This window comes from Capsicum annuum, unplaced genomic scaffold (genome assembly GCF_002878395.1).
Source record: "Capsicum annuum cultivar UCD-10X-F1 unplaced genomic scaffold, UCD10Xv1.1 ctg64565, whole genome shotgun sequence".
Lineage (NCBI taxonomy): Eukaryota > Viridiplantae > Streptophyta > Magnoliopsida > Solanales > Solanaceae > Capsicum > Capsicum annuum.
The window spans coordinates 64,238-78,076 of NW_025873718.1; the positions used below are offsets into that span (position 1 = coordinate 64,238).

The 13,839-nt window shown below is 36.3% G+C and overlaps 1 pseudogene; it reads right to left on the reverse strand.

The window, feature by feature from the left end:
• Positions 1–7,848, reverse strand: part of LOC107846211 — a 30,682-nt pseudogene extending 22,834 nt beyond the window's left edge.
• Positions 7,849–13,839: the final 5,991 nt, after the last annotated feature.

Genomic DNA, 13,839 nt, shown 5'->3' on the forward strand with positions numbered 1-13,839 from the left:
ATTTTTCAAAACCAAGAACATTTTCAAGGACATGTGCTACCTCGGGGAAATTATCTTCAATTCTGTGAAATGATCGCTAAACTCATCAAGAAAATAAGCCTTTGCTATGGCGTAGAATAGATAAAGATGTTCTTCACTGTGTTGATTTACACGAAGATTTTCAGCGAGGTTCCTAATTCAAAGTCCATGATGCGCACGACTATAAACACAGGAGAAGACATTAGCAATGCTAATGTGCCTATCGGAGATGACACGTAAATTTGGTTCATCTTCTAATATAGACTTTAAATTCTCTAAGAAAAAGGTGTAAGAAGCATCGTTCTCTTTATCCACGACACAAAAGGCAATTGGAAAGATATAATTTTCGGTGTCCTATGCAATGACACTTAGTAACACACCCCTGTACTTTCCATACAAATATGTTCCATCAATGACAATTACCTTTCTCATGTGGGCATATCCCCGTATGCAAGCTTTGAATGCTAAAAAGTAGTAAACGAATGATCCATCTATCCAGTTTACCATGATAGAGTAAGAAAACCCGAGATTCAATAACTCCACTATGTGGGAAAAAGCCAAAAAGCAAGCATATCCATGCTTCGGTGTCCCACGAATGATGTTCTTCGTAATTAAACTTCCTTTCCAACATATCTAATAGCTTGCGTTGCAATGCATCTCCTTAAACACAATCCTTTGAATTTTTCTTATGCTTGGACCCTTACCATGCCAAAAATGATTTATGCATAGTGAAACAATCAATTCTGATGAGATTCTCTTATGCCTGCAGGTGACATGTTCAACACCACACGTGTGCAACCCGACATACTTGCATATGCAAAATTTGTCTAAGGTTTCGTACTTCCTTGCCCATAACAATTAGCCACAACCATGAGATATACATTTTGCCTTTAAGAATTTATTACAGCTCTTCTCCATATAATAATCAAAAGACTACCTCATTGTTGCTCCGTCTAGCAGAGTTTTGAGCTCTTTCTAGTCGACGAATGTTTGATCATAATAGAAATTGGTTTCATCGGCAAAGGAATATCCTGGTTGTGATCCCATTCCACAGTCTTATTCCACATTTTTTGAGTCCGATAAAACATCTTCCATATTTATAGAGTCATCTTCCATATTAACTTAATGATCGACATTATTCTCGTAATTATTCAAATTATCGTTGACTGTCGGGAGTCGAGGTGGGGGTGGTGATGAATTTAGCGGCCCTTCAAAGGACCTCTCAACTACATTTATCCTTAAAATAGGCCTAAATCCATCTGCATCAACCTCCATCATATACATTAACACATGTATATCATTATTTATGATCGTAGGATTCACCTTTGTCATCGAATGCATTAGATAACTAATCACCACGTTGCTCGGCACGCAATTTAGATCTCCGCTCTACATTATGCTTGCAACCAATTTCTCCTATGAACTATTGTGGAGAACAATAATAGGCAGTGTCACCTTGATAAAAGATCTCCATTTCCAATATTTGGGAGTCTCCACCTATTCTCCCATGAAATCACCAGAAATAAGAACAAATTCTGCAATAGACATCCTACAATTATGCTTTGGTCGACGATCAATTATGCTAATGGTCTATGTTGGGATATATGCACGGTCAATGAATAACGATGAGTGGTCGATGACTGGGCAGATATCCGTACAAAAATCTTAAAATTGTAAATATTGCTTCTAATCAATGATTGTTGGGATTATGAAATAGAGAAATGAACTTGGAGTCGCCTGAGCTATTGCAATGTACTTTCTAAAGTGATTTTGAGTAATATGAGTGATTTAAAGTTTTTTAACAATGGTGGAAAGTGGGTTTGACAAGATAGCAATCAAATGGGGTAACAATGGATGCCATGTACAAGCTTATCGATACAAGTACGATCATAACCTTGGACACTCTTTGAGTATTTTGAAGACCACTTAGAAGAGTGTATAAGCCCAAGTGTGAAGGAGGCCCAAAACCATCCTTTTGGTGCACTTAAGGGGCTTTTTTTGGAGCCCTTTAATGAAAGGGCTCTTTTGTTATTTCTCTATTATTTGTAATGTTGTATAAATAGAAGCTTTTAGGGTTTATTATAATACCCCAAACTTTCTTCAAGTCAATTTTCATCCTTAAGAAGAGTAAGGGCTGACTTTCTAAGTGAGAAATTTTTTAAACTGTGTAAAATTTCCCTAATATCAACTTTTTATCATGTGAAGAATTGAATAAGCTTTCCATCGATACCAAATTCACCCAAATTCGACACTTGGGCGAAAAGTTAGAGCCATTTTAGTGAGACAGTGTGCCACCTGGTACTTTAGCGCGTCGCGGAGCCATCCAGTATGGCAATTGTCAAAATCCAGTAAGCCTCTGTGATTCCACTGTGTTGCAGTGTCTTTGCAATTCGCAACCAAGGTGGTAACGTGATTTCCACCGCGTCGCGCCAAGGCTCAGTTTCCTAATTATCCAATTTCCAGTAAGCTGGTGCGATTATGGTATAACCAAAGCATGCTCTCCATATGTTTGATAGAATGCTTAAGTAAAGATAATAGTTCCTATTTAGTATGTTAAGCATAAAATCCCCAATTTTGTGATAACTAGTTCATGCCAAGCCTTTATTGAAATTCCTTAGTGAATGTATTATGATAAGTTGCATACATTCTTATCCATGTATATTCTTTATTGAACAACTATGAGATATTAGTATTCATTCCCTATACATTTACATGTTTATGACATTCAAGTGATTGGCAAGATATCGTATTGATTGTGTTGTGAATGAGAGTCCATAGTCATGATATTCCAGTGTGGTCCTGTCTTATTTATTTATTTATGCTATCGAGTCCTGGGGGTATTTAAACCCGAAAAATTTAGCTGCTTGTCTAGAGCCGAGTCAGCCTCAAGATAATTTCAGTTGTGCTATAATCAGTAGAATTCAGCCAGTACAAACTTAAGAAAATTCAGTAATCTTAGTATTAGTTCAATCCAGTCTCAGTATCAGTCTAACCCAGTTCCATATTCAGTTCGGACTGCAATAGTATTCAGTATTCATTTTAGATTTTAGTAAAGCTCATTAAGTTACATAACTCCATAGCATTCCAACAGAAAGTACAATTCATAAGTATTCCGTCAGATAAAGGAATCAAGTAAAATTAGTCAGATCAGTCAAGTAAGATAATCAGTAATAGATTCAGCTCAGTCTAGTACAGTCCAAGAATCAGTTTAGTGTCTTTCAGTTGGGAGTAGGAACTAGCACCGAGCGAGTGCAGGGATGACATCTTCCCCATTAGAGAGGATGAGTCATTAGCATAGTCCCTAAACTTCAGAACTGTGTTGCCAATGCAGGACCAGGAGTCACCCATTAGATTAAGGCTTGACTATCATATTGCCTTAGGCTTGACTTTCTATTCAGGGTCATCCATTAGAGAGGCTTGACCATAGCAGAGGTCTTTACCAGTGGCACGGTATTGACACCCTTTCAGCTGGGGTTATAGGTTGGACCCCACTAGATTAGATTAGAATGTTGGTTAAGTGAGAACTCCCACAGTTGCAGTTTCAGTATCTGTCTTCAGAGTAGAACTTAGAAATTAGGACTATCATATACAGTCACCCATCTCAGTAAGGAACTTAGATAGTTCCATAGATTTATGGACCACCCGCTAGATAGTCCTGGTCTCACCTAAAGTTAATCAGTATCAGTACTAATATAGTCGGAGATCACCCATTAGATAGGCCTAATCTCAAACTCAGTTCGTCATTTCTATTATTAAAAGATTCAGAAATCTTCCGCTAGATAGGTCTAATCTCAGATACAATCATTCTTTATCATTATTAGTAAATTTAGAGATCATCCATTAAAAAGGTTTGATCACAGATTTAGTCAATCGATAGTAGCAAACTTAGAACTCAGTCATTGATATGAGCAGATTCAGTATCATTAGTTTCAGAGATCAACAGCTAGAGAGGACTGATCTTAACTTCAGTACTCAGTTATCAATATCAGAAAATTCAGTATCTCAGTATTAGTAGTGAGTTCAGATATTAGTAAAGTAGTATCCGAGTATCAGTATTCAGAGTCACAATGATTTCAGTTATGGTTTGTGCATTCATCCATATGTCCTCATACAGTACTCTCATGTTATTCAGTTAAGCTATATTCATGCATAAGACGTTGTATTTAGCCTTACCTCATCTAGCATACCAGTACATTCAAAGTACTGACGCATACTTTTATCTTGCGCTATGGTGTCTTATACCATAGGTTCAGAAGCGTGAGATCCAGAGCACCCTTAGCAGTCCAGACTTAGTTAGTAGCAGTAGACGTAGAAGTGAGTCCTCTTTATTCAAGGATGATCCTTATTTTATTATGGAATTAGACTAAATTTATTTGTACTAGACGAAGTTAGTTGGGGACATGTCCCATCAACTCCGTAGTTCAGATAGTTAGAGGCTTTTCAGACAGATGTATCAGTATTTAGTTTTCAGTTTTGAGTTTTTTAGATGTTTTGAACCTTATGGAAAGTTTTTGCTAGTTTTCCGCATTTATTATATTATTTTATGCAGTGCTCAGGTACAGATATCAGCAGAGGGTTATCTTATAGTCCTTTGGGATCATGAGCACCGTGTGGCATTTTGATTCCAGAAAATTGGGGCGTTACATTTATTTTCTTAGTTTATGTTTGTTATTGAAAGAACACTTCTCTTAGATAAAGAGAGAGTCCTAAAACGAAACTAGGGCATAGCACAAGGGTGGAATCACTTATGTGTTGCATTTGCTTGATACGTTGGTGCTTGGGTAGTGGAAGCCTCTCTTGTGTCACTGTAAGATATAGGTGATTGTAGTGTGTAGTGTTAAGTGTCCAAGAATATCACAAGTTCTTGGATTCTTATGATTATACCTCCATTTGTCTATCTTCCTATCTTTACTTCCTTGTAATCGTTTGTTCTTATTTTAGTATCCATTTGTGTTTTTGTCATTGTAACCGTGTGTTGTTGTTATTGTTAATTTGTTCTTCATCTTGTTGTATTAATCTAGTTTGGGTTGGCTGCCTTGGTGTGATAAACACCTTGTAATCTCTTTATTCTTGTCTAGTTAGTGAATTCGAGAGTGGTCTCTAAAGAGGTCCTCAGTTTCTAAGACTTGTGGACTGTTTTGGTGTATGTTTTAGTTTCTTCTTAGTCTTTCTTGTATCACTTATGATGTTTGTGGACTGATTTAGGACTAATCGCCTAAAAATAATATCGGAAAAGTGGACGGAATCAGAGCTTTTTGGATGGAAATTGAAGCTTCTATTTTAAGCTTTTGGATTTTTTTTTAGTTATTTTTGAAAACCCAATATATTTTATATATAATGGTGGATGATGGAGTGGGTTGAAGTATATTATTAAAAACTTGTGGGTGGATTTTTTAAGTTGGAAATATTAGGTTAAAGTGGATTATTACAAAACTTGTGGGTGAATTTGTTGAGTTGAAAAAGTTATTGATGATGTGGATTAAAGTGGGTATATGACAAATTTTTAAAAACTTGTGTCTAAATGGCAAAATAGTTTTCAAAAGTTCTTTTTTGGCATGAAAGCCCAACTTACTTTGAGGCTCTTGATCTTTGGGAAGCTGTGGAAGAGTATTATGAAATTAATTCGTTGCCAAATAATCCCACCATAGCCCAAATCAATAGTCATAAGGAAAAGAAAACTACGAAGTCTAAGGCGAAGGCAACTCTGTTTGCTTCTATGTCAACAACTATTTTTACAAGAAGTATGTCTCTCACATCACCAAAAGAAATTTGGGATTATATAAAGAAAGAATATGTTGGATATTAAAGAATCTCAGGAATGTAAGTACTGAATTTTATAAGAGAGTTCAGGTTGCAGAGAATGAAAGACTTTGAGACAGTCAAATAGTACTCAAATAGATTACAGTCAAATAGTACTCAAACAAATTACTTAGCATTGTTATCAAGATAAGATTACTCGGCACTGAATTTAAAATTCAAGAATTGTTGAAAAAATTCTTATTATAGTTCCCGAAAGATATGAAGCATGTATAATTACCTTAAAAAATACACAAGATCTTCCAAGATTACCTTGGCAGAGTTGTTAAATTATTTTCAGGGAATAAAGGAGACTTATGAGGCAAGATGGTATGGTTGAAGGAGCCATAGTAGCCACCACAAAACTCAAAGCAGGAGTAAAATTTTTAAAAATTACCCAACTTGTGAGCATTATGGAAAAATGTTTCATCCATCATACAGATGTTGGAAAAGACCAGACATAAAGTGCGGCAAGTGCAATCAGCTTGGCCAAGGAGTAGTGATTTGCAAAAACAAATTTGAGAACCACGAAGCATATACACATGTGGTCAATGAAGAAGAAGACTATCTTTTTGTTGCAACATGCATCTCAAGTAAGGTTTCAGCAATTTTTTGGCTAATTGATAGTGGTTGCACTAACCACATGACTTATAAGAAGAGATTGTTTAAAGAAATAAAGCCTACTGAAATATCCAAAGTTAGGATAATGGTGATCATATTCTTGTTGAAGGAAAAGGAATTGTTGTCATCAAAATAAGTTTAGGTAATAAAGTAATTTTCAATGTTCTTTATGTACTTGATATTGATAAAAACTTGTTGAGTATTTGCCAATTGGTAGAAAAATGACACAAAGTATCCTTTGAGGATAAGCATTGCTTCATAAATGATGGTGCTGAAAAAGAATTTTAAACATTAAGATGAGAGGTAAACATTTCTCATTTGATCCAATGGAAGATGTTTCTGTAGAACATGAAAAATATCATAGGCTGGAAAAATTAGAAGATGATCCTCTAATTGAAAAAGCAAAAGAAAAATGTGAACCTGCTAGGTTTAAAGGAGCTTTCAATGTTTCTAAAGCAATGGAGGAGTTATCTATGTTATAGGAAAATAAAATGGGTAAGTTTAAATTCAAGATGCAAAATGAAGCAAGAAGACATGCCAAAAGGATTTAGTAGTCAGGGATTGCATTCAAGATGAGAAGTGAATTTAGTTCATTACAAGCCCAAAGATGAATTTGTAAATTCATTCACAAGGTTTCTTTCGATTATCAAGTGTGGAGATCCCAAGACAGAAGACCAAAATTTTGCAGCTACTAAAGCAAGGACTAGTTTAAAAGTTGCTTTAAGTAATAATGCATATGACTTGTTTTTGTTTTCTCTCCAGTTTTTTGACAAACAACTCCTAGTCAAATTGGGACTTCTGTTTTTGGTAGTAAACTAATTAGTTGTTTCTATTATTTTTGGTAGCAAATAGGTTGTTTTTTTATGGTAAGTTTAACCTATTTTTTAGTTGCAATAGCGACTATTTAAGTTAGGAGTTGATGATCAATAAAATACGCTGCTTTACCAGAAAAAAAACTTCTCTGCGTCTCTAATTCATCTTTGTTTTCAGTTGCTTAGTTCTTGACTCTCCTTACTACGTTATTTTAACAGTATTAAAACCAACAAGTTCAAATTAAATTGCTTTAGATTAAAATGTATGAGAAATTAATGTTTTATAAACTTGAAATGCTTACCACAAGTGCAATTTTGTCGCCAGCACATCGGGCGAGATCATCTGCAAATAAGGGCTTGGACCAAACGTTGTAATACCTCCTACATTTGCCCCTCCGCTTGGGATATCTGTAAAAGTAATAATGGCATTGACTCCATCTGATAATCTATTTGACTCGAGCTGGATTCCTTTTACTCCTGCTAATGGTTTTGTACTATAAATAAATGCTCCATGCAGGCAGTTTGGTGGTGAAGGAATATCATCTACATAAACAGCTTCACCTGCACATTTGAGTTCGAAATGGAACAGACACGAAGTCATCATTAACATAATTGTAGATAAACTGTCTTGTTTAAAAATTAAAAAAAAAAAAAACATGTTAAGAGGAATGCATGTCAATGAGGGAAACAGGAAAGGAGAAGAAGTGACAAAAACAACTGATCTAGAATAATACTGAACCATTTTTCAGAGGAAAAGAACTTCCAAACGAAAGATCTGGTGAATGAACCTAAATACAAGTTCTGGTGAATATGTTAACATTAACACCAAAGCTCAAGCATCCAATGAACCTTAACACTATTGGACTTCAAATATTGAAAAGATATGACACTTGGATACCAAAATCTAGCTCATGAGGAAGAATTGTGGCAGTACTTTATATGTGGTGATGGAATTGAGTGCTTTTTAGCTAATTCTTTCTTTCACAAAAAGAAAAAGGGAACGTCCAGAGCATCCTTAAAGAAACAAAAAGGCTTGTGAAGGGCCAAATTTCAAAAGAAACACATTTCTACCCTTCATAAGCATCTAAACAAAGTTTCTCCCACGTTAGAGAATCTAAAGCAATTTTCCATTGTGTAAGGATATGGCACCTGGGCCTAACTCAACCCCAAAAGCTAACTCATGAGAGGAGGATTGCCCAAGTCCATACAAGCAAACTATCAGTCCATTCCCCAACAAATGTGGCACTTCTACCCACTCCAATACCTTGGTTTCAGTAAAAAAAACATTTCTCAAACATTCCTCATAGGAACTGTGATACCAAAACGACCAAGGAAAGACACCAAAACAGCCCACAAATCGCACAAAATAGTCCACAAGGTACAAGAGACCAAACGGCTACAAGATGAAAACTCAAGAACCCAAGATTACTAGGTGTTCAACACCAAAACAGCAACTACACCAGAAGAAAAAGATGATAACAATAGGAACGGAGCACAAGAACAATGTAACAACAACACACGACTTCACTAGAAACAACTACAAACTAGTACAACGATTATAGGAACAAAAGATAGGAAGTGTGACATACAATATTACAAACAACAAGAACCAAGGTATATATTAAATACCAAGACACTTAACATTCGTAATATCAACACCAACACTCTACGATGACACAAGAGGGCGTCCACCTCTCAAGCACCAAGGTTTCTAATAATGTTTTGTAACACTAGTGATCCCACACTAGTATCACCCTAGTTCCGGTTGCTATCACTCTCTCTAGAGGAGTTTCTTTCAATAACATTCAAAAACTAAGGAAATAAACCCTACAAGGTTCTATTTATAGAACTTTATAAATAATAGAGAAATGACAAAAGAGCCCTTTCATTAAAGGACTCCAAAAGCAGCCCCTTGAGTACAAAGGATGGTTTTGGGCCTCCTTCACACTTGGGCTTATGCACTCTTCTAAGTGGTCTTCAAAATACTCAAAAAGTGTCCAAGGTCATGATCGTACTCATATCACCCTCTCCATCTTGAGAGGAATTTTCCCACAAATTCACGACCTCACCTATTTTATAATGGCACTTCACAATCTCCTTCACACGGCTATACATCTTCTATATCTTCCTCGCCTTGCATTTTAACCTCTTCTTGCTCTCCATCTTGAGGCTTGCCATCAACCTTAGCCGATTCAATTACTACTTCTTCCCTAAGATAGTATAATTTTCCCTCTCTTAGGATAATGTTCCTCCAGTTTGCACTCACTAGCCTTGTGCCCCCACCCTTAGCATTTGAAGCATTGAAATCCCTTGGAATTGGAAGTGGAAATTTCTTTACCTTCATTCCTAGTGGACTGTTTTGGGGCAGCCTTGGTGCTCTCGGTTTGGACAGCCATGGATAAGTTCTCTTTGAGCTGCCTTTCAACCTCCAATGCTGTCACAACCTAAACTAAGGCCTGGCCGTGACGGACATCCCGAACCATGAGGGCCCAAAATGTCTTTCTCTCTCTGGTAAGCATGCACACATTCATTTATATAAAGAAGATGCAGAAACATAATCTGCTATGAAAACATGGTCAATTCTGAATTCAGCATAAGTATGAAAATTAAAAATCAACTACATCTAATAACATCTGACTCAGTCTGCGAAATCTCTACTGTAAGAAAATCGGACAACTGTCTGAAACTGGGACAAGGCCCCCAGTAGACCAAACAAAAATAAATTACATAATATGAAAAGATAGGCCTTCCGAAATAGAGAAGGCTCACCAACTGGACACTGCAACTCTGTCTGATAAATACTACTACTTCTCTGGACCCCTAGATGAGCCTCAAAATGTGGACAGAGGAAGAAAGAGAGGGGGTCAATACAGATATACTGGTACGCAAAGTAATCCAAAATAAAATATGTATATATACATAAAATAGTTGGAGAGCAATTTGTCAAATACCATTCTTGAAATAGTTCTAAAATACATGGGCACCTTTCTAAAAAGTCATAAATCATTCTTGACAATGCAGTTTCTGATCTTCGTATAAATTCTGAGTTAGGTGGTACTCCCCTACAATTCTGATATTCCACGGGCAGTATGGAATCCGTCATTGACTCGGCGGGGAAGCCCCCAACCCTAGTGTGCCGTAATGGTTGGAGTTTCTGATTCTGATATGACACACGAAACTAGGCCAGCGAAATATAATATACCCAGATGGGCAAATCACGATTTTGGACAACGGGTTGTCTGAACCCATGCCTTCTTCGGGGAACCACCTAAGCTCTCTTTGTGCTCATTTTTATCCTATTCTGAATCATGTATTTTTCTAGTTTCAACATCTAAAAAGTCTAATTTCAAACATGCTGTCTATTCTATTCTGAATTATCATGGCATAATTTAAATGGGTGTCGTCACACCTAGACTTGCAAGTCTTATTTCTGAGCCATAATGCATCATGCATAATTCTTTCATTAAAACATAGTTCAGACCACCCAAACATGTAAATAGTATAAGAGATTTATGCTCTAAAAGCATAAGTCAAAGCTATGCAAGAACTCTTCAAACATAAGGTGGTCATATGCTTTTGGCAAAATCCATGCACTCTTTCATTATATGTATTTTCAACATTTTTCAGTACAAACAACTCTCTCTTTTGAATTCAAGATTCATAACCAAATCATTCATAAATCAAGACACTTCGTAACATGATTTTCAAGATGCATTTCAAAAACAATCCATATCATGTGAAACATGGAAACAATCACATCAAGAGAGAGATTTCATGTGAGTCATGCTCTCAATTTGAATATTAACTTAAATCACATACATATATATATATACAATTTCAAATCAATGTGGGAAAGGTCAAAAGACCAAAACAATACCGTCAAGATTTTTAAAACATGAATGTATTCATTCTTAAAATCATGATTTCTATGCCCATGAGATTTTAGGAAAACCCCGCATACCTTAACCTCAAAAGATAATAGGTAATTCTCTAAGCTTGCGAATTGGGGATTCCAAATCTTCAATCGCTTTTAAGAACCCACAGTTGAATCTTGAGTTATTTGGGATTCTTGTTTGAAACCCTAGAGAGCGTTCTTGATGAATTTTGGTGAAAGTGTATGTATTTAGGTGTATTTGGGATTAAATCCCGAGTTTGGATGGGTTTGGAGCCATGGAAAATGTCTAATTTGACCTTAGAATTTAAAATCCGGGACTGGAACACCGTAAAAGACTTCACTGCGACACGCTGGAAATCACGATGAGCTACTGGAATTGACAATTGTCAATTTAAGGCTCATCGCGATGCGGTGGCCAGTCAATCGGGAATGCTGACACTAAAAATTCTCTAACTTCTTCACCGAGTATCCGTTTTAGGCAAATTTGGTATTGATGGAAAGCTAATTTGAAGATATTTCACTTGATATATAGTAGGCCACCCAGTTCATTATATACAAGGAGCTATGGTCTATTGAAGTTGAATCAAGTTTCGACGCTCACTAAAACTCGAATGATAGGAAAGCTTTCAACTTGTCCTTAAGTTAGGGGGACCTTTATGATCTCAATTCATGCTCAAATAGGTTACCACACTGCATACTTGATTAACATGGAAAATTTACATAGGATTTATGGCTTTTGGATCATCTACGCATAGAAATGACGATTTTCATTCTAGCCTGAAATACGGGGTGTTACAATATCTCCCCCTTGGGATCATTCGTCCCCAAATAATGGGTAGGAATGTTGAATCTTAAAGGTATGGAATAACGTGGACCTAATGTGCCTTCTAAGAAAGGATATAACTGATCTAAAACATTTAAACTTCTATCATGAAATTGAATTCTAAGCTGACTTGACTTACTTCAAGGGGCTGATTCATGTTGAGAGTTTAAGATTCCCTTGAAGTGTTCATGATCAAATCATACATATTGAATTGAGAATTGATAACTTATGCAAGTACAAATCATGAGGCAACAAGATCGCTCCAGGTTACTAAACTGTCTGAGCAAAAATACTTGGAAACATTTGAAATTATGCTCTGCATTCTTATGAGCCAAGTCATGACTAAGTAGCTGAATCTGAAACATGAGCTTTGACTGAACTGAATTCGCAACTTACATGGATGAAATAGATTATCTATTGGGATGGTCATACGCTTGAGACTTCGGATAGTAGGACTGGGTGAAAAGGTGGAAAATCACAGTGACTTGTCTGTCTGACTGTTAAAATGAATTACTGGCTATACAGACTGAATTATGCTGGACCCTCATACTTAACTGGAGTATCTCATTCAACACACTTTCTAAGGAAGTCATAGCAGAATTAGGTAGCAAAGAATCTTGGGCACTAGTTATACAAGACATCCAACTAAGGAATCACAACAATGACACTACCCTATAGCATAAAATATAGATATATAACTTATAAACTAGGATAAAACTACCAGGCCTTAGGCAATGCAACGTCTTACTTTCAAGCTGAGCGCACTTCTCGAATACTCCCTTAACTATATTATTCCCTTTAAATACCATACTCATTGATTTAAATTGTAATCCTCATATGGGCATTGATAAATCTTTCTACTAATACCTAAAGTAACATAAGTCATCTCACCATGATCAAGCCTAACTTCAAATCACAAAATACTACATGCCACACCACGATAATTGGCTAGACCGTATGATTCAATCTTCTATATCCTCTTTAGAGATCACATCCTAAGTATAACGTGCCTTACTACTTCAATGACTAACTCTGATCTCTTACTATGGATTCACTAGCGCATATTGCGTTCCTCCACTTAAATCTCAACACTTCATTCCAGCCTATCTTTATAACCACATATAAACTCCAAGGCAAACACCCATAAGGACATACTTCACATATCCTCTAATACACTATCAACATAACTCCCATGCGCTACCCTAAGAACATGCACACACAAATTTTCACTAACCATCACATATATCAAAGACTTGGCCCCAGATCTTACTTCACACTTATGGCCATATCTAAAACAAGCATACTATGATCTTTCATTAACAAGAAACATTTACTCATCATCACTATCATCACATAAGGAGGAGTCACTAAAAGGTTAGAACATAAGACCTTAAAATATGGGAGGATATTATATGAGACTTGACACTTAACTGAGGTCGAAGGAATAGAAAATCAACATCAGGGATTCATCAAAGTGATCTGAATTGGGGCATACATGACTATAAGCTGAATCTCGTCAATCATAAAGAGTATAGAATAAATTATGGGAACTGAGAACACTATAAATCGTGAGTACATGAGTCATGAGCTGCATGACCTAAATTTAAAGTTCATAACATATGGAATGTGATTCCGACTACTGAATGAACTAGAACTCCTCATTTTAGAACTGGAAGAGAACATGATTCTCTCTCATATACCTGAACATGAACTATGATCGTGAAACTAAAACGTAGAGCATGAGTAAGTACTGGGATAACTGAAAAATACTGAGATAAGAATGGGTTGAGCCTCACCCTCACTTTCTGATGTTCTATATCATACTGACATCACTACAAAAATCTGAGAGCCTGTCTTGGTCACTCATTCTATCA